General features: G+C 50.2%; 1 protein-coding gene across 8 annotated transcripts in view; it reads left to right on the top strand.

Moving 5' to 3' along the window:
• The window catches only part of GGTA1P (glycoprotein, alpha-galactosyltransferase 1 pseudogene), a 76665-nt gene continuing 60127 nt past the window's right edge, over nucleotides 3134–19671 (top strand). For 3 of the 8 annotated variants that reach the window (NM_001323055.1, NM_001323056.1, NM_213810.3), the window contains 1 exon segment: nucleotides 3134–3684. The gene's annotated coding sequence lies outside the window, so the exon portion shown is untranslated. 8 annotated transcript variants of the gene reach the window in all.

Genomic DNA, 19671 nt, shown 5'->3' with positions numbered 1-19671 from the left:
CTGAGCCATGTCTTCGACCTATAGCTCACGAGAATGCCAGATCCTTAACCCACTGAGCAAGGCCAGGGATCGAACCTGCAACCTCATGGTTCCTAGTCGGATTCGTTTCCCCTGTGCCAGGATGGAAACTTCCATTCCTGTACAAGTTTTTGCTTGCACACCTGTTTCCAATTCTTTTGGGTCCAGCAATACATTTTGGGAGGTGCCGAACCCAAGGCATGTGGAAGTTTCTGGGCCAGGGATCAAAACAAGTCACAGCAGTGACAAAGCCGAATCCTTATCTGCTAGGCTACCAGGGAACTCCTCCAGCAATACTTTCTGAAGTCTGTTCTTTCCCCCGTTGATCCGCAGCTCCACTTGTGGTCAACACAGAGTTTCCACACATGCGTGGGTCTCTTTCTAGGTTGCTTATTCTGTTCCATTGGTCCAATAAACCATCCTGGTGCTAATGCTATACTGAGTTCACTGCGTTTCATGGTCTGTCTTGGTATCTGGTGGAACAAGAGCCCAACTCTCCCCTCCCTGCTTTGTCAAGACTGTCTTGGTTATATCTGGCCCCTTCCCGCTGCTGTCCAAATTTTAAGAATAGCTGGCCAAGCTCCCCCAAAACTCTGTTGGCATTTGTCTTGAGTTTATAGGTTGATGCATGGAGAATTGCTGCCTTCGTGATGCTGATGCTTTCCAGTGCTCACTCGGGGGTCTCTTTCCTCCACCTAAAGACTTCTGCACATGGTTCTGCTTGGGTCACTCTTCCCCAAGCCTTCACCTAGTGAACTCCTCCTCCTCCTGGTTTCAGGGTCTCCTGCACCCGTATTTCTTCCTTAGAGCCCTGATCACAATGGTCCTGAAATCACTCATTGCGTGGGTCTTGGTTTAATGTCTGGGCTGCAGACTCCTCCAGGGCTGGGACGCTATCTTTTTTTTTTTTTTTTTTTTTTTTTTGGTCCTTTTGTCTTTTTAGGGCTGCACCTGTGGCACATGGAAGTTCCCAGGCTAGGGGTCCAATTGGAACTGTCGCTGCCAGCCTAGGCCACAGGTGCAGCAATGCAGGATCTGAGCCGCATCTGTGACCCACACCACAGCTCACAGCAACACTGGATCCTTAACCCACTGAGCAAGGCCAGGGATCGAGCCTGCGTCCTCGTGGATGCTAGTCAGGTTCAATAACCACTGAGCCACAATGGGAACTCCTGTGATGCTATCTTGCTTGTTTGCCTTGATGTCCTTCCTCAGTTTGAAGAACAGGGGCTGACAGATAGTAGGGTCCCAGTAAATATCTGTTAAAAGAATGAAGGAAGTTTAGGTAGGAAGGTCTTCGGGACCTGGAGCACCTTGGCCATAGTTAGAGGGATGGTGACCAGAGGTACTTAACTTGCCTGTGCCTTGGCTTTCTTCCTAGAAACCGGGATGTGATCAGAATGTGTATAAGATGAAGTGAGCTCAGCTAGGCCGTGAGGCAAGTGGAGCAAAGCCTGGCAAGGGATCAGAGCTACTTGTTTACCTGCCCTGCCCTTCTGCTCAGTGAATCTTCAGTCCTGCACTCTGTGATGCTCCTGGAGGCTCCAACACTCTTTCCCCAGCAGTAATCCCGTCTTGACTCCACCTCTCCTATGAACTAGTCACCTTATTTCTACTCAGCATATGACACAAATGAGTCTCAGGAAGAATGACTCATAAGGCCTTAAACCTAGAACTCCTGACCCTGAAGCTAAGGAATATAATCTTGAAGGTGTTTTCCAGTCAGTAGAATTGCTAGTTAGATTTGGGGAGCTACATAGTTCTCAAAAGAAAACAAAACTTCCAGACCCGCCGTGTTAATTTGAATTATTTTTATCTTATTGTTACTGAAATAGGTATAAACCTAGAACTAAGAATGAAGTCCTCATGCTCCTAGCTCTGCACACCAACCATAATACCAAAACAAATCTTTTAAGTAGGTGCAATTACAGCCACAAAACCAATAAAATCCAAATTAGCAACATTAAATTAATGCAACTGATGACATGGTGCTGAAATCAAACCTCTTGCATTGAGTCTAATGGTAGCAGAGTGATGTTTTTACATGTTGCATTCCCTGTGTCATCATCTTTTGATTTTGATCCTGATGAGCTATCACTTCAGCCATGGTCAGAATTACCGTCATAATTTTCACTAAAAAAAAACCCCAAAAAACACATTTATTATCCAATTTGATGGGCTGAGCAATTTAAACACTGCATCCTCAAGTGCAATAATGACAACTGGGAAATACTTTGCATAACATCACTCCTTGTGTATTTATTTACTGCATCATTAAAGACCTAGTGCAAGTGAGTTCACCGATGACAATAATGGCGCAGTTTACGCTTTTGCAAAGGATCCATTGTTCGGATTGTCATGGAGCTCCTCATTCCTGAGCTACCCTGTGGGGCTGATGATTCAACTCTCCCACCCTTTAGTCCACTGAACCCATCAGGAAAGTTCATTATCCCAAGCTCCAAGATGTCACCTGGCTCCCTGCAGCCTCTCTGCAACCGTCAAGTATTCAATCAGATCTCTGTTCTTTTCAATCAGGATGAAACAGTTAAAATTATACATCACACTCAGCTTCTGTGCCATTTTCATGTCACAATTCCAATGCCTTAAAATATTTAAGAAACTAATTTCTTAGTCTCTGAAGTCCCGTGGCGAATGATCCTGGCAAAAGCAAGTTCTGAATTTTGCAGCAGTAAAATAGATGGTCCGGGAGCCCAAGGAGTCTTGTAAAGGCTGAGTGAGGGCAGCCGGATGTGCCTACACCAGCTCATCAGAAGTGAACTGTTGTCACACTGGGCACTAAAGCACCAACTCTGAAATATAATTTTTGTTTATGTTCCTCCTAAAATAACTAAAGCACAAACTCTGAAATATAATTTTCGTTTACGTTCTCTCCCTCTACTAATATTCCAGCAGAGAACAGAGCCCGCGCCAGGTGCCCAGTACCCAGCCCCTCATATCCGAAGCTCAGGACTTGGGGGTTTCGGGAGAGAGCGGCTCCAGCGCGTCGGGCTGTAGCTACTGCATCTGTGCTCTTCCTTCCCCAGGAAACAAATGGTGGATCGGACCTCCCAGGCTCTTCGCGCCCCGCCACCCCTCCCCGTGTTAGGCAGGGCGCCAGGGCTCCGGGGCCCCTCCCTGCAGTACTGGGTGATAGACCCCACCCCACCCTCCGGGTCCCTCCACCCCCACCACGTGCAGGCCGGAGAAGGCAAAGAGGCCCAGCCACCCTCACCAGGGAATTTCTTTTCTTTTTTTGCTGGTTTCAGGCTTTTTTCTGCCTGAGTGAAAATGAAACAAACACCCCCTGCGCCTCCCGGCCACCAGACACACACGCGCACCGGCACTCGCGCACTCGCGCCCTCGGCCTCCTAGCGGCCGTGTCTGGGGCGGGACCCGCTCTGCACAAACAGCCGCGGGCCGGGTGGAGCGGGGAGCTCGCCGCCCGCCGCCCAGTGCCCGCCGGCTTCCTCGCGCCCCTGCCCGCCACCCCGGAGGAGCACACAGCGGCCGGCGGGCCGGAGCGCAGGCGGCACACCCCGCCCCGGCACGCCCTGCCGAGCTCAGGAGCACGCCGCGCGCCACTGTTCCCTCAGCCGAGGACGCCGCCGGGGGGCCGGGAGCCGAGGTGTGGGCCATCCCCGAGCGCACCCAGCTTCTGCCGATCAGGTGGGTCCCGCTGGGCGCTGCCCGAGCCCCTGGAGGCCGCGAGTCCCGCCCGGCCCGGGGCTGCGGGCGCCGTGGAGGCAGCGCGGGGAGAGGACAGGCCACCGCGCCGGCCCTGCCCTGTTGCTGCCCTGCCGTGTCCCCGCTTTTGTTCTCGTCGTTACCTCTGTGCTCAACTCTGACCCCGTCTCTGTCCCCATCTTGTCGGGCCTGAGGGGCTGCGGGCTTCCACGGGGTCCGCCGGATGGAGGCGGGAGAGGGGAGGCTCGGGGCGCGCAGAGGAGGAGGACTGCCCGGGAAGTCTCGAAAGGAGGGAGGGGTCTGTCTCCCAATGTGGGGCAGGGGAGGCGGAGGCCTCCCTCGCCCGGGACTAGGTGGGAAGAGGATGCCTCCGCAAGAGGGAACCTGAGAGTGAAGTGAGGGGCACAGAAACCCCTGAGCGCACAGAGAGGGAGAAGTCGGGGAGCTCAGAGAGCGGAGGACCGAGCCCGAAACCCGGCCGGGGGAAACTTTGGAACGCCGAAACTTTGGCGGCGAAGAGGCCCGCTGCAGCGGGGTGACAGGAGGCGAAGGGGTCCCTTCCAGACTTTAAGCCACCACGTTCCCACTCGAAAGGGACACCACCCCGCGTTTGAAAATGGCAGAAAAGCAGCTAAACAGACTGGTTGCACAAACTCTTGAAAGGCGTCCAAGAAACAGTAAAGTGGGGGAAAATGTCAGTGCGCGAAGAGAGAAAGCAGAGCGACTTGAGATTCCCCTATCTTCCCGCTGGCCCGGGAGGGAGGGAGGCGCGGAGACCGTCTGCGGGCGCCGCTCCTCCCCCCAGGAAAGACAAGAGACCCGGACGGTTGCTTTTGTGGCTTTGCTTGTCGTCGTTTGCCCTCCTCTTGGCCCCTGAGCGGGCCTTGTCGCCTTGTTCTTGTGCTTGGAAATGGGTGGGTCTCGGAGCGCTGGACGTGCGGGGACCGGGGGTGGTGGGGGAGAGGGGGAGTCGGGGCCGGGCCGCCTCCTAGCTGGGAAACCCTTTTCCAGGGAGAACCCGTTTCCACAAACCTGAAATAGAGAGACTGCTGGAAGTAAGGAAATGCCAAGTGCGAAGAGGTTGTGTGTGTGTGTGTGGTGGGGGGGGAATGTGGATGCTTTATTGGACTTATGTGCTTCTTTGGCTACACTAAGCACTTTGTACCTTGCTCGGAGTTATTTCTGGGTGCACCTTGCCTCCCCTACCAGATGGGGTGGGGGGGCAGGTGCAGATCCTCTTTATTATTACACTTGACAGATGCACCACGACTGGATAAGACTGAGCTAAAAGAGGCCCTAGGGTTTACCTGGTCAGGGAGATTTCAAACTTTGCCCCTGGGAGACCTAGGATCCTGGCTCAGGAAACGCCAAGGTGGAGGAGGGGAGCTAGCCGGCAGGGCTCCGACTCTGACTCTTCCTTCCTTCTTTCGGACAGAACCAGTTTGGTCCTGCCTTGATCTCTTCTATAGATTGGGAAACACCAGAGGCTATTTGTTTGGGTTTTTTTTTTTTTTTTTTTTTTTTTTTGACCACTCCGCAGCACATGGAGCAGGCCAGGGATCAGATCCGAGCTGTAGTTGCCACCGAAGCCGCAGCTGTGGCAATGCCAGACCCTTAACCCTGTGCCTGGCTGAGAACAAACCTGCATCGCAATGCTCCCAAGACATAGTAGCTGTTTTTAACTCTTTTTTTTTTTTTTTAACTCTTGACTTTTTAGGGCCACACCCGAGGCATATGGAGGTTCCCAGGCTAGGGGTCTAATCGGAGCTGTAGCCTCTGGCCTACACCACAGCCACAGCAACGCCAGATCCAAACTGCATCTGCGACCTACACCACAGCTCACAGCCACACTGGATCCTTAGCCCACTGAGCGAGGTCAGGGGTCGAACCCCCAACCTCATGGTTCCTAGTCGGATTCGTTTCGCTGAGCCACTATGGGAATTCCAGAAGCTGTTTTTAGTATCAAATTCTTCAGATCCAGGCTGCTCTGGCCATTTTTGGTGGATAAATGGAATCTAGGGGTGTGCAAAGTGATTTGGGCAAGATCCTGAGGTGGCCAACCCTTGGCAGGAAACTTGTCTCCTTTGTCATAGGTCATAGGTTTTCCTGGCCCTGATGGCTCTGAGTTAGCGACTCGACTCTTAGCACCAGCCCACAAAGACTCTGGGTTCCCAGGACCACCTCCCTATCCTTCAGGGAGAAGTAGCCCGTGAGTCTCATCCTCTGGGCTTTTCCAGGCCGGCAGTGGGCCTTGCACAACCAAGTTGGTTTCACAGGCTGAGGTCAAAAGAATTAGGTTTCCCAGAAACTAATCAGCACACTGCCTCTCTCTTAGTCCAGCCCAACAGGGTTGATTGTGTCTCATCAACCCATTTTGTAGTTGAGGAAATGAACGTTCAGAGAGGCCGAGTAACTCGATTATGGGTGCTCAGCAGCTGGAATTTAAATGCAGCTCTATCTGGCTCTAAGGCTTTTGCTCTTTCACTGCATCATTTCTGATGACAGCTAGAAAATGGCTATGGACAGAGGCCATCAGGATGGGGGCAAGGGTGAGCGGAGAATGGCTGAAAGGGGGCTACATTAAGGGGGGCTGGACATTCGTATAGATGCATACATAGCACAAATATAATTTATATTTGAACTGAATGTGTTTTTGCCCTTTAGAGTCTCTTCATTTTCGTTATTTTATTGATACTTCACAAAATTATTTTCTTTTCCTAATGTTTTAACTGAAGTATAATTTCCAAACAATAAAATACGCAGGTGGTGAGGGTTGGGTTCCACAAGTTTTAGCTGTTGTTTGCACCTTTGAAGTGGCCACCCGAAATAAGATATGAAATCTTTGCGTCATCCTAGGAAAGTTCCCATTTCCTATCAATTTTCCTTCGCCTCTTCCAAGCAACCATTTTCTCACTTTCTTCAACATTGATTAATTTTGCCTGCTCTTGGACTTCACATAAATGGAATCACACTGTATTTCTCTTGTGTATCTGGCTTATTTCCCTCCATGTAATATATATATAGTTTGTGAAGCTTACCTGTGTTGTTGTGTATGTTGTGAAATTCACCTGTGTCTTTCTTTTTAGTGCTGAGTAGTATTCTATTCTAAGGCTATACCATCATTTGCATATTTATTCTCGTCTCGATGAACCTTTGGGTTATTTCTAAGTTGGGCTATTATTTCTTGTAGAAGTCATTTGTGGACCTTTGTTATCACCTAGGATTGAAATTGTTGGGTCATAGGGTGTACTGTTTTAGATTCCCCAGCAATGTATAAAACACGATTATTCCACATCCTCGACAGTGTTTGTGTATTGTCCATTTTTTTTTTTTTAGTTCTAATCTTCTTTTATTTCCAGGAGTGTTCCATGATAAGTGTTTAACATCTACATTTGTTTATTTATTTAATTATTTATTTTATAATTAATTCTTTTTTTTTTTTTTATTTTTTGCCTCACCCACGGCATGTAGAGGTTCCCAGGCTAGGGGTCCAGTTGGAGCTACAGCTGCCAGCCTGCGCCACAGCCACAGCCACGCAGGATCCGAGTTCTGTGTGCGACCTACACCACAGCGCCAGATCCTTAACACACTGAGCGAGGCCAGGGATTGAACCTGCATCCTCATAGATCCTAGTCGTGTTTGTTAATCACTGAGCCATGAAGGGAACTCCTGTTCATTTTTTTTTTAACTCAATGAATTTTATTACATTTATATTTGTACAATAATCATCACAACCCAATTTTATAGTATCTCTATCCCAAACCCTCACCCACCCCACCACCCCCAACCTGTCTCCCTTGGAAACTGTAAGTTTTTCAAAGTCTGTGAGTCAGTTTCTGTTCTGTAAAGAAGTTCATTGTGTCCTTTTTTTTAAGATTCCACATGCGGGGGTTCCCGTCATGGCGCAGTGGAAAGGAATCCGACTAGGATCCATGAGGATGCGGGTTCGATCCCTGGCCTCGCTCAGTGGGTTAAGGATCTGGCGTTGCCATGAGCTGTGGGGTAGGTCACAGATGCGGCTCAGATCTGATGATGCTGTGGCCGTGGTGTAGGCCAGCAGCTGCAGCTCTGATTAGACCCCTAACCTGGGAACCTCCTCCATATGCCGCCTGGGTGCAGCCCTAAATAAAGCAAAAAAAAAAAAAAAAGATTCCACATGTGAGTGATAGCACATTGGTGCGTTTTGTTTTGGTTTTTAGGCATTTTAGTGCCTGGGTAGTGGTATTTATATCTTCTGTTTTTATGAATTTTAAGAGTTGTTGGAGAAGGCAACATGTTGGGGGGGAGAATATGAAATAAGGTGGTGATATGGAGGCCCCTGTGAGCCGTGACTTGGGAAGGAAGGAACTAAGTGGTACCTGGAATTGTGGTCTTAGGAGGGGGAATGTATAGGCTCAGGAGAGCGCTCTATGTATCACCAGGTCCTTGTACTTTATAAATAGACAAGTTGACGCATGCACATGGCTTTAAATGCTGCCTCTAACAGTCATCGGTATCTCCACTTCAGATCTCTGTTGTCAGCCCCCAATTCACATGTTTAGCTGCTGCCCTTGGGACATCTCCTCTTGGATGTCTCAAAGGCACCGCAGACTGGACAACTACAGAGGAGAATTCACTGTGTCATGCTGGCTTTCTGTCATGAGTCACTGGATGAATGATGGTGCCACTAGCTGAGAGAATATGGAAAGAGGAATTTTTTTTTTCTTTTTCTTTTTAGGGCCGCAACTGTGGCATATGGACGTTCCCAGGCTGGGGGTCTTACTGGAGCTGCAGCTGCCAGCCTACACCAGAGCCACAGCAACGAGGGATCTGAGCCGAGTCTGTAACCTACACCACAGCTCACAGCAATGCCGGATCCTTACCACTGATCCAGGCCAGGGATGGAACCGGAGTCCTTAAGAATACTAGTCGTGTTTGTTACCACCAAGCCATGACAGGAACTCCATGGAAAGAAGAATATTTGAGGTTGGGCAGGGAGAAATGAATTTAGTTCCAAGCTAAATGATGTGGAACAGTCTAGGAAGATAAGGACTGGATTGCACTGGACTATTACATTGCTGAAATATACTGGGAGTGGTTTTGGTGGAGTGGAGGGAAGGTAAACTAGATTGCTTGGAGGTGAGGGAGAAAGAAGTGGAGATAATGAGGAGAATCAACTCGTTTAAGAAGTTTGTTTGAAGAAGTTCCCATTGTGGCTCAGTGGTTAACAAACCCAACTAGCATCCATGAGGACATGGGTTGGATCCCTGGCCTTGCTCAGTGGCTTAAGCATCCGGCGTTGCCATGAGCTGTGGTGTAGGTCACACACTGGGAACCTCTATATGCCATAAGTGTGGCCCTAAAAAGACAAAAAAAAAAAAAAAAAAAAAAAGAAGAAGAAGAAGTTTGTTTGAGATGGTCGAGGAAGAGACTGAGCTAGAGTTGGAGGAAGACAGAGTAAAGAAAAGGATTTTAGGATGGAAGAGACAAGTGAGATATAGTTTCAGGGGAAGGATTCAGTCCATGCGAGGGAAGGGGTGGCTGATAGAGCAAGGGGCTAGGAGGAGCAGAAGGGAGTGGAGAGGGTTGGCTTTAAAGGAAAGGTGGAGAAGGTTCATCAATTACAAAATTCTTTGTTGACTCACCATGTGTACAACAACTAATCGTGACATGTGATGTTCTTCACCATCTGCATCCTTATCATCTCACATATATAGTGTGTATCAGTTAGCTTATGCTGCATAACAAACATCCCCCCATCTTAGTTTATGACCACAAAGGTTTATTTATTGCTCACACTGCTTGTCAGCCAGAAGGCAGTTGCAACTGCATGGTTTTGTAGATCTGCTCCAGGTGGCAGCAGGATAGAATATCTGCAGCATGTATCTTCTCCTCCCAGGACCCAGGCTGAAGCTGCTCCTTCTACCTAGAATGTGTCATTTTGATGCTGAGAGCTGGAGGAAGAAAGAGATAATTCAATGCTTCTTAAAGTTTCTGAGAGTTCCCTGGTAGTCTGGTGGTTGGGACTTGGGGTGCTTTCACTGATGCAGCCCAGGTTCAATCCCTGTTCTGGCAACTGAGATCCCACATCAAACTGCTACATGACCAAATAAATAAATAAATAAATAACATAAAATCTCTGAGGGAGTTCCTGTTGTGGCACAGTGGAAACGAGTCTGATCAGGAACTATGAGTTTGCAGGTTCGATCCCTGGCCTTGCTCAGTGGGTTGACGATCCAGTGTCACAGATGCAGCTTGGATCCACTGTGCCTCTAGTATAGGCTGGCGGCTGCAGTTCTGATTGGACCCCTAGCCTGGGAACCTCCATATGCCGTGGGTGAGACCCTAAAAAGACAAAAAGACAAAAAAATAAAAATAAAAAAAATTAGGAGTTCCCGTCGTGGCGCAGTGGTTAACGAATCCGACTAAGAACCATGAGGTTGCGGGTTCGGTCCCTGCCCTTGCTCAGTGGGTTAACGATCCGGCGTTGCCGTGAGCTGTGGTGTATGTAGGTTGCAGACGCGGCTCGGATCCCGCGTTGCTGTGGCTCTGGCGTAGGCCGGTGGCTACAGCTTCAATTCAACCCCTAGCCTGGGAACCTCCATATGCCGGGGGAGCGGCCCAAGAAATAGCAACAACAACAACAACAAAAGACAAAAGACAAAAAAAAAAAAAAAAAAAAATTAAATCTCTGAATTGGCACATGGTCACTTCTATCCATATTCCATTGGTCAAAGCTGGTCATGTGACTGAGTCTAAAGTCAATGGGACTGCGATAAGCTCTGCCTATTGGCCCAGAATAGATACTTGGGAACAACAATCCAATCAACTTCATATATTTGTTAGAAACTCCCTCGTGCAGGTCCCCACCTATCTTTCTCTCTCCAAACTAATGCCCATCACACAGCCTGCTCTTTGGTACCATCAGCACCATCATTCCGCTTCTTCAAGCATGGCAGTGGCCTTTCTGGTCTCTATATATTTGCTCATGTGGCCCCTCTGTTAGCTTTGGCTGCAGTTATGCTGCATAACAAACATTCCCCTCCAGTCTAATCTAGTTCAGTCAATCCCACCCCTTTACCAGCTCTCCAAAGTGTCCCTTTAGGAGTTCCTGTCATGGCTCAGCAGTTAACGAACCCAACTAACATCCATGAGGACATGAGTTCGATCCCTGGCCTTGCTCAGGGGGTTAAGGATCTGGCATTGCTATGGCTGTGGTGTAGACTAGTGGCTACAGCTCCAAGTCGACCCCTAGCCTGGGAACCTCCATATGCCGCAGGTGTGGCCCTAAAAAAAAAGAGACCTTTTCCTTCCAGCCCCCCTGCCCCTGCTGTGCTGGTGGGCAGCCCTCTTCAGCCCAGCCCCTGCTGCTGCATGCTCCCTGTTCTCTGCTCCTATACACCCTCTCCCTGCAGCCTAAGTCTCATTTCCAAACACCTAATTGATTGGAGTTTTCCATCTTTTCCAAGGCTCCCTCTGCTCTCAGGATAAAGCACACATTCCTTTGGGTGACCTCCAAGGTCCCATACAGACAGCCCTCTGAAGCCCTCACCACCCTCACCACTCCATCCTTTGGAACTTCTGCTCCAGCCTGAGGGAACTGCTGCAATTCCTGAAACCCTCTCCTGGTTCGATGGCTCTGGACTTTTCCCCATGCCCAGGACACCCTCCCACCTCCTCCCCAAACCCTCGCACAGACTCCTACACATCCTTCAAGGCCCATTTTAATCACCACCCTCTCTGAGAAGCCCCCCATGAATTTGGCACCCCTCTGCCCCCCAGGTCCCTGGGCATCCTGCAGACCATGCCCCGGTTACATTCTGTTGCATGTCACTTTTTCTTCCCTCTTTGACGGTGGCTGCTGAAGCCAGATGGCACACTGGGCATGTGACCGCAGTGCCCTTTACCTAACCCACACTTGTGGGTAAGTGGCCTCCCAAGGGCAACTGGGGCAAAGTCGTTTCCCCCCTGCCCAACCCCCTGCCCTGGGCTGCAAGGTCTGCTGATAAAAGCTTCAGCCTTAGTCTTGAGAGAGGGAAGCCAGGTGGGTCAGTCTGGGACACCAGAGAGTGATGTAGATTTGGACTGTGGACTGAAGGCAGAAGGGTCATCATGTGGAATATACTTAACCCAGAATTATTTATAAAAGTCCTTGCAATTCTAAAGAGAGGCTGACCTAAAAATATGTCATTGAAATCTCCAGCCGAGGAGCTGATCTGCTTGGCTTGTCCCAGCCCGGCTTGGAGGGCCACAGACCTCGGCTGCCTATGATCAGACCTGGCTGCAACTCTTGCCAGAGCCTTGGCTCTGGCTTTATTGCCAAATAGAGTCTCTTAAAGGAGGAGTGGTGGAGTTCCTGTCGGGGTACAGTGGAAATGAATCTGACTAGTATCCATGAGGTTGCTGGTTCAATCCCTGGCCTCGCGCAGTGGGTTAAGGATCCAGCGTTGCTGTGAGCTGTGCTGTAGTTCACGGATGTGGCTTGGATCTGGCGTTGCTGTGGCTGTGATGTAGGCCGGCAGTTGTAGCTCCAATTAGACCCCTAGCCTGGGAATTTCTGTCTGCTGTGGGTTCTGCCCTATGCCCCAGCAAAGGAGGGGCGGTGAGGGCAGTGGGGTGGGGACACAATGCTTTGTGCGCATGTTTTGTGCCCCAGGGAATGCGCACGCAAGCCTTATCCAGGGATCTGAGTGTTGGTATGTGTTCCCTGCAGTTCCTGTCCCAGGCCCTGTGTGGTTGGCTGACGTGAATGGCAGGAAAAAGCACGGAGCTGCCAGGTGGGCCAGGTCCTAACTGGGAGAATGAGTGACCTGAGATGGAGGAGAGCCCAGAGGGAGCACATCCGGGAAGGCAGAGGCAGAAAAGATTTCTAGAAGGATGTGGTCAAGAGGAGAGCCTGGCTGAGAGGTTGGGTAGAGGATTGGGCCCTGGAGGACATGGGCTGGCTACACGTTGATCGCAAGACCCTAATGGGACCAGAAAAACAGTATCTTTTTTTTTTTTTTTTTTTTCCTTACGGCTGCACCACGTCATATGGAAGTTCTCGGGCCAGGGATTGAATCCAAGCCACAGCTGCAACCTATGCCATCACTGCCACAACTCTATCTAGATCTTTAGCCCACTGCACAGGGCCAGGGATCGAACTCGTGCCACTGTAGTGACCTGAGCAGCTGCAGTCGGATTCTCAACCCACTGCCAGAACTCCTAGAGTTGTTGTTAAGTTCTCTAAGCTAGTGGACAGTTAGACGAGTGAGCACATATATCTACCTCGCCTGAGCCTCACAAAAGCCCTATGAAGTCAGCAAAGCAGGAATTATCCCCCCGCCTCCTCACTTTACAGGCAGGGAAATTGAGGCTCAGCGTTTTAATTGTTTGGCCACCATCTCTCAAGAGTGAAGTGGCAGAACCAAAGCATGAAAGCCTGATCTTGACTTCAAACATAGTTTGGCTTGGAGACCCTGGTGGGCCCTGGGCAAGGAGAGTGAAGGTGAGTCTGAAGGTTGGGGGCGCTGCTGGGGCCCAGATCCATGCCCAGCCCCCGAGAGGGCTCCTGCCTGGCCTTGCTCAGCCTGAAACTAGCCGGAGAGAGTGGAAGGTAGCAGCTGGAAGAGGCTGGGCAGAGAGAGAGGCCAGGTCTCTTGATTTCTTCTTCTTTTTTTCTTCTGCTTTTTAGGGCTGCACCCATGGCATGTGGAAGTTCCCCGGGTAGGGGTCGAATCGGAGCTGTAGCTGTCAGACTACATCTCAGCCACAGCAACACCACAGCAACACAGATGGGAGCCGCATCTGTGACCTACACGGCAATGCTGGATCCTTAACCCACTGAGCGAGGCCAGGGATCAAACCCTTGTCCTTATGGATCCTAGTCGGGTTCGTTAACCACTGAGCCATGAAGGGAATTCCCACTGATCTACTGAGCTGCAGTATAAACAGCACTGATCCGGTGTACTTATACACAGTCAGTGATCGATCCTAACACTGTAGCTTTTTTTGTTGTTGTTGTTGTTTTTTCCGTATATTAGCATGAATCAGCTGTACCAAACAAAAGCATCCGACGCGTCTGCAATAAAAGTAAACCACTAAAGAGCAACAAGAAGAATCATTTCCTATCATTGATTCGTTCTTAATAAAAGTTTCAAACTCCATCCCCGTCTGGGTGCCTTATCTTCCCGAGCCTTGCTTCGCATGCCCTGGACTTGGCCCCATGTGGGGCGAAGGACCCTGAAATGAGCTCTGGGCTGAAAGAGAGCTGGTCTCGCCCGCCGGTGCTGGTGCAGCCAGCGGTAGGGGCCTCAGTTTCCCCATCAACCAGGTGGTATAAGGCTGGCATCTAGCAAACCTCCTCTCTGAGCAATAGCTGCTGTTAAACAAAAATCGGGCCAGTCCCAACCCACAGGAAACAAACCTTCAAACTAAAAACGACCCGGGGAGAAGTAGCTGCTGTGCCTAGAGGGATGGCTAAATTTTCACCCTGCCCTTGTGAGTTTGGGCACCAGAAAACGGTGGTCCTAAAAGATGCACCTGTTGCTGAGATGCATGCTTTAAATCAGATACTCATTCACGCTCACTGAGCCGCCAGAATGTCCTTCACTCATCTTTAAAGCGTTCAGGATTTATGGAACTACATGCTGTGCTAGATAACCTGAGATTCGGTGAACAGAGGTGCAATCCCTTCCGTGCAGAGGCTAGAATTCAGCTGGGGAGAGAGTCAGTAAACAATGAACTGCACAGACAGAGCATGGAGGAGATAAACAGGGCAGGGTCCTGGGGCCCTGAACTTGTCTGGAGAAGTGGTCAGGGAGGGCTTCCCTGAGGAAGTGATCTTTAAACTGAGGCCCGCAGGATGTAGAGGGTGAAAAAGGAAGAGCGTTTCAGGCAAAGGAAAGGGGTCCTGAGAACCAGTCATCCTGATCTTCCCCATGGCTGTTCCAGAATCCAGATGGCCCTGGTGTCTGGAGGGGCACAGGGGAGGGAGCAAGCCCGGGGCAATGGGTCAGCTGCCCAGAAGGGTGACGTTGGGCTTGGCAGCATCTGTGTGCAGAAACCCAGCTGTCCTTTCTCCTACGTCAGGGAAATCGCAAGTCCTCAAGTGGCCGGCCAGCTGTCCCCAAGAGGAACTTGCCTGGCATCTGTGGGGAAAGACAAGACCGTTGACAAAATCAAGGAAGGGGTTTTCTTTAGGGGGAATATGGCTCCCGGGGAGCAGGGACTGGGCCTGGATTTGCTCTCGGTTGAGCTGTGGTTGTTTGCAGATTGCTATTTTGTGTGGCAAACTCCGTTTTCATAGGTTAGCCAGAGCTGTGCACAGAAAGGCACGATTACTATTCCTCTGTGCAAACTAATTGAGTGCTTAGGAGCTCCTTCTCTGGCATGAAAGGCTCAGCGAATGTTTGCGGCTGATATATTGAGAAGCGCTTGAGATGAGGTACGGGTCAGAAATTGTGGTTACAAGCAACCGATGGAGATTCTAGCTCACCGAGGCAGAAGAGGTATGTGCCTTGGAAGGATTTTTTGGTTGTTGCTCATGGTATTCCTGGGGCAGCTTGAAAACCAAGCTGCTCAGAACCAGGAGAGGTCAGGCAACAGACCTAACACAGTTAGGGTCTCCCAACAGGAGTTAATTCTAGCTCTTGCTGGCACTGGAGCCGCTGTTAACATTTCACTGGTATCAGAACCTGAGTGCTACTTCTTTTGGGTGGGAAGCTGCTAAGTGACCAGGCCTGGGTCACTTTCCTGCATTGCAGGTGAAAGTCCAGGGGGAGGAGTTCCCATCGTGGCTCAGCGGATAACGAATCCAACTAGGAACCATGAGGTTGCGGGTTCAATCCCTGGCTTTGCTCAGTGGGTTAAGGATCTGGCATTGCCGTGAGCTGTGGTGTAGGTCGCAGACGTGGCTCGGATCCTGCGTTGCTCTGGCTCTGGCGTAGGCCAGTGGCTACAGCTCCAATTGGACCCCTAGCCTGGGAACCTCCATATGCCTCGGGAGCGACCCAAAGACGTAGCAAAAAGACAAAAAAAAAAAAAAAAAAAAAAAAAAAAGAAAGTCCAGGGGGAGCGTCTGGCTCATTCTGTTCTGCTGATGGAAGGGAGTTCCTTACACTAAGCTGAGACGTGACGAAATTCTCCCAAACCACCAGAGATGGGGGGTCCTGTAGGACCACAGAATCCTGCAGGTCTAAGGAGAGTCTCAGGGCTGTCGCTACGGAAGGAAAAAGCCTTCTGTGAAACTTTCAGAGCAGCAGGCTGGCCTCAGGTCAAGTTATTGAACCCTTGAACCTCAACGTTCTTATGTGTAAAATGGGTTGATGTAGACTTTAGAGATAATATATGTGCCTAGTGCCTGAGGTGGTGCCAGTAAAAGACAGCTACAGTTGTCATTGTTATTAGTAGAGGTAATAGTAACTTCAGTCTGCTGTTAATGAGAACAGTTATATTCTCTAAGGAAGTCCCTCCACCTATGAAAATCTAGGGGAACTCAGAAGTGACTGTAGGCATTTATACAAAGAGATTCTCGGCAGGGTTCCTTTAAATTTATATTGGTATGCTTATGCTAGGATTTCATTTATCAAAAATAAATAACAAAGGAAGGAATGAATCACCCTCTTACAGATCCCTGTTGAAAAACACTTTTGAAGAAGGTCCCTGCTGTGGCGCAGTGGGTTAAGAATCTGACTGCCCGAGTTCCCATTATGGCTTAGCAGTAAGGAACCCGACTAGTATCCATGAGGACTCAGGTTGACCCCTGGCCTCACTCAGTGGGTTAAGGATCCAGTGTTGTCATGAGCTGTGGTATAGGCCGGCAGCTGCAGCTACGATTTAACATGTAGCCTGAGAACTTTCCAGGGAGTAGCCCTGAAAAGCGCGCGCACACACACACACACACACACACACACACACACAGAAGAAGAAGAGGACAGGGCTGGAGGCACTGCCCACCACCTCCCCTCGCCCCCAGCCCCAGGAGAGTTAGACTATACCACCACACCCTCTCCTTGGAAGAACCCAGACTCCCACAGGCATAGAAGGCCTGGATTAGAGCTGAAGGCTGTGCTGGTAAATATTTCACCACCAGCTCTTTGAAAAGTGAAAGCCCTCGTAGAGGGTATTTGCCAGTTTCCATAGTAGACATATTTCTACCATGACCAGTTTCTAGCTACTACTGGAGGAACTGGGAGTATCTATTACGTCTAGATTCAATAGATATAAACAACTTCAAGAGTATAGTATGTGGTCATACAAAGAGGAAATTAATGAAGTTTTTTTTTCTTTTTCTTTTTGGTCACGTGCCTGTGGCCTTGGAAAGTTCCCAGGTCTGGGATCGAACCGGAGCCACAGCAGGGACAAACCAAACCCTTAACTGCTAGGCCACCTGGGAACCCGAGGGAATGATGACTTTTGATGATTACCTTCCGTCGTACTATAATTCATTTAGTTCTAAGTTTATGTAATTTAATTTTTAATAATGGCTGTGGTGAACAACTTGCTCGCCAAATTCTGATGAGACGTGGCCCTTGCAAGCCAGCAGGAGCCAGCTCCAGCATTCTACTGGCTTGGGAGGACCTGAGAGGATCCAGTGCAAAGAGGCCATTCCCAAACAGCAGCTGCCCCCACCCCAAAACACTCTCAAACACGCCAGGTTTTAAATTTGCTTTATAACCCTCTCCCCTACCTGAAATTATGTCTTTAATGATTTGTTAATTATAATGACTGATTTTGTTGTTTGTTTAGAATGTGAGCTCTGTGAGAACTGAGGGCTTTTCCTGTGTGGTTCCTCACCACATCCCACACTGCGCATGTGTGCAGTTGGCCCTCCTAACCGTGGATTGACAGGCTGAATGCAGATGGGGCTAGGAGCTTGGAGGGTTCAAATCCTGCTTCTGCTACAAGGTGCTCCTTTCCTTGAGCCTCTTTATCTGTAAAAGAAAAGAGTTTGGGAGTTCCCATCGTGGCTCAGTGGAGATGAATCTCACTAGGAACCCTGAGGTTGTAGGTTTGATCCCTGGCATCGTCCAGTGGGTTAAGGATCCAGCTTTGGCGTGAGCTGTGGTGTAGGTCTCAGATGTGGCTCGGATTTAGCATTGCTGTGGCTGTGGCGTAGGGCAGCAGCTAAAACTCTGATTCGACTCCTAGCCTGGGAACCTCCATATGCCACGAGTGTGGCCCTAAAAAGCAAAAAAAAAAAAAAAAAAAAAAGTTTAGCAAAGATCCCCTGGGCTCTCTTCATCTGTAAAATGTCTCTATACCTGACACACAGGGCGGCCAAACAGAGATTCTTTTTGTTGTCTTTTTAGGGCCGCACTCACGGCATATGGAGGTTCCCTGGCTAGGGGTCTAATTGGAGCTGTAGCCACTGGCCTACACCAGAGCCATCTGCAACCACGATGGGAACTCCCAAACCGAGATTCTCAACTGAGCGTCCTCAAGGGTGAAAGCCAGTGTGCTTGTTCTTAGGACCATCAGTTTTCTCTTTCTCTGCCAGGACAGCTTTTACCTCTGGGTGCAGCGTGACTTCCCTTGAGCTGCCATGACTGATCCCAGCCCAGCCCTGTGGGGCTCGGCCGAGAGGGAGCCAGGCCCTGCCTGATCAGGGGCAGCTGATATTTTGAGGTGTGTTGAATTTGCTGCCGAGTGAAATGCTCTCGGATCAGGAGGGCAGGCTGTCTGGGTGAGTCGTCCCAGCCAGATGGGAGCCCACAATTCCACCTGGATCACAGAGCTCACTGGAGCCAAGCAGGGTAGCCCCAGGAGGCGGAACAGGGGTCCTACCTGTCTCCCGCATCATGCTTTATGTCTTAGGACAGTGTGGTAGAAGATCAGGCCTTTCTTCCTTTATTTCTAATCCCCTGTGGACTGGTCCTTTAGTAAAACACTCTCAATTTCTGTGCCTCCTCGATGCATCCGTCCGCAGCCACAATTTGAGACCCTAGAGCGCCTGGTGGAAACAGGCATTTGCATCTCCTCCCTTGGCAGGTGAGAACACTGAGGACAGGCAGGTTTGGGACCTCCCTGTGGCAGAAGGAGGCCACACCTCCATGTCCCCAGGGGAGAGACCACCAGTGCTGTCATCCTCACCCCTCTCTGTTCCCTGTTCCCCTTGGGGCTGAGATGACTGAATGTGGCCTCCTCTTCCCTGAATGGTCCCGGCAAAGTAGGAACAGAGATAAACCCGGCTGCATCTTCTGCATCTCATCACCCTCCTTCCCACGGGGTCATTCTCCTCCCCATTCGGGGATCAAGCTGGAGATGAGCCCAGGACCCTCCCTCCGCTACTGACTCTGGGTGCAGCTGGAGGCCTTCTCTAGTGCCCAGCAACCCCTGGGAGCAGCTGACACCCGAGCCCATCTGCTGTGGGGCAGCATCGTAGGATTTTCTGCCTTTTCTCCCATAGTTCCCTCTTCCCACTGTGCTTGGCTGACCAAGATTCACATGTGCTTTCTTGGAGGGAGAGGGCTAGACGTGGACTGCAGGGCCAGTATGGCTCTCTGGGCCATGCTTGCCCCTTCTTCAGATGGCAAACAGGGCAAGGGGAGCGATTCTGAAACCAGAGAAATCATAAAACAGCAAGAGCTCACGCTTCCTGGGCGCTAACTCCAGAAGCTGTCCTAGGAGCTTTACAGGAGCTCTGCCTTTTCATCACCCAGCAACCCCAGTTTTACAAATGAGCAAACGAAACACAGAAAGATTTAGCAGTTTCTCAGGGTCACGTGGTGAGGGAGAAATTTGGGACGCAGACACAGGCAAGATGATGGGGCCTTTCATCAAGGCCACACACTGCCTTCAGAAAGAAGACATCAGGAGTTCCCGTCGAGGCTCAGCTGTAACAAACCCGACTAGGATCCATGAGGGTGCGGGTTTGATCCCTGGCCTCACTCAGTGGGTTAAGAATCCGCTGTGGTGTAAGGTTAAGGATCCGCTGTGGTCAGGGATCTGGCAGCTGGGGTCTGGTGTTGCTGTGGCTGTGGTGTAGGCCGGCAGCTGTAGCTCCAATTC

Source organism: Sus scrofa, chromosome 1, assembly GCF_000003025.6.
Source record: "Sus scrofa isolate TJ Tabasco breed Duroc chromosome 1, Sscrofa11.1, whole genome shotgun sequence".
NCBI classification, from domain to species: domain Eukaryota; kingdom Metazoa; phylum Chordata; class Mammalia; order Artiodactyla; family Suidae; genus Sus; species Sus scrofa.
This window is presented reverse-complemented; position numbering and strand designations above follow the sequence as displayed.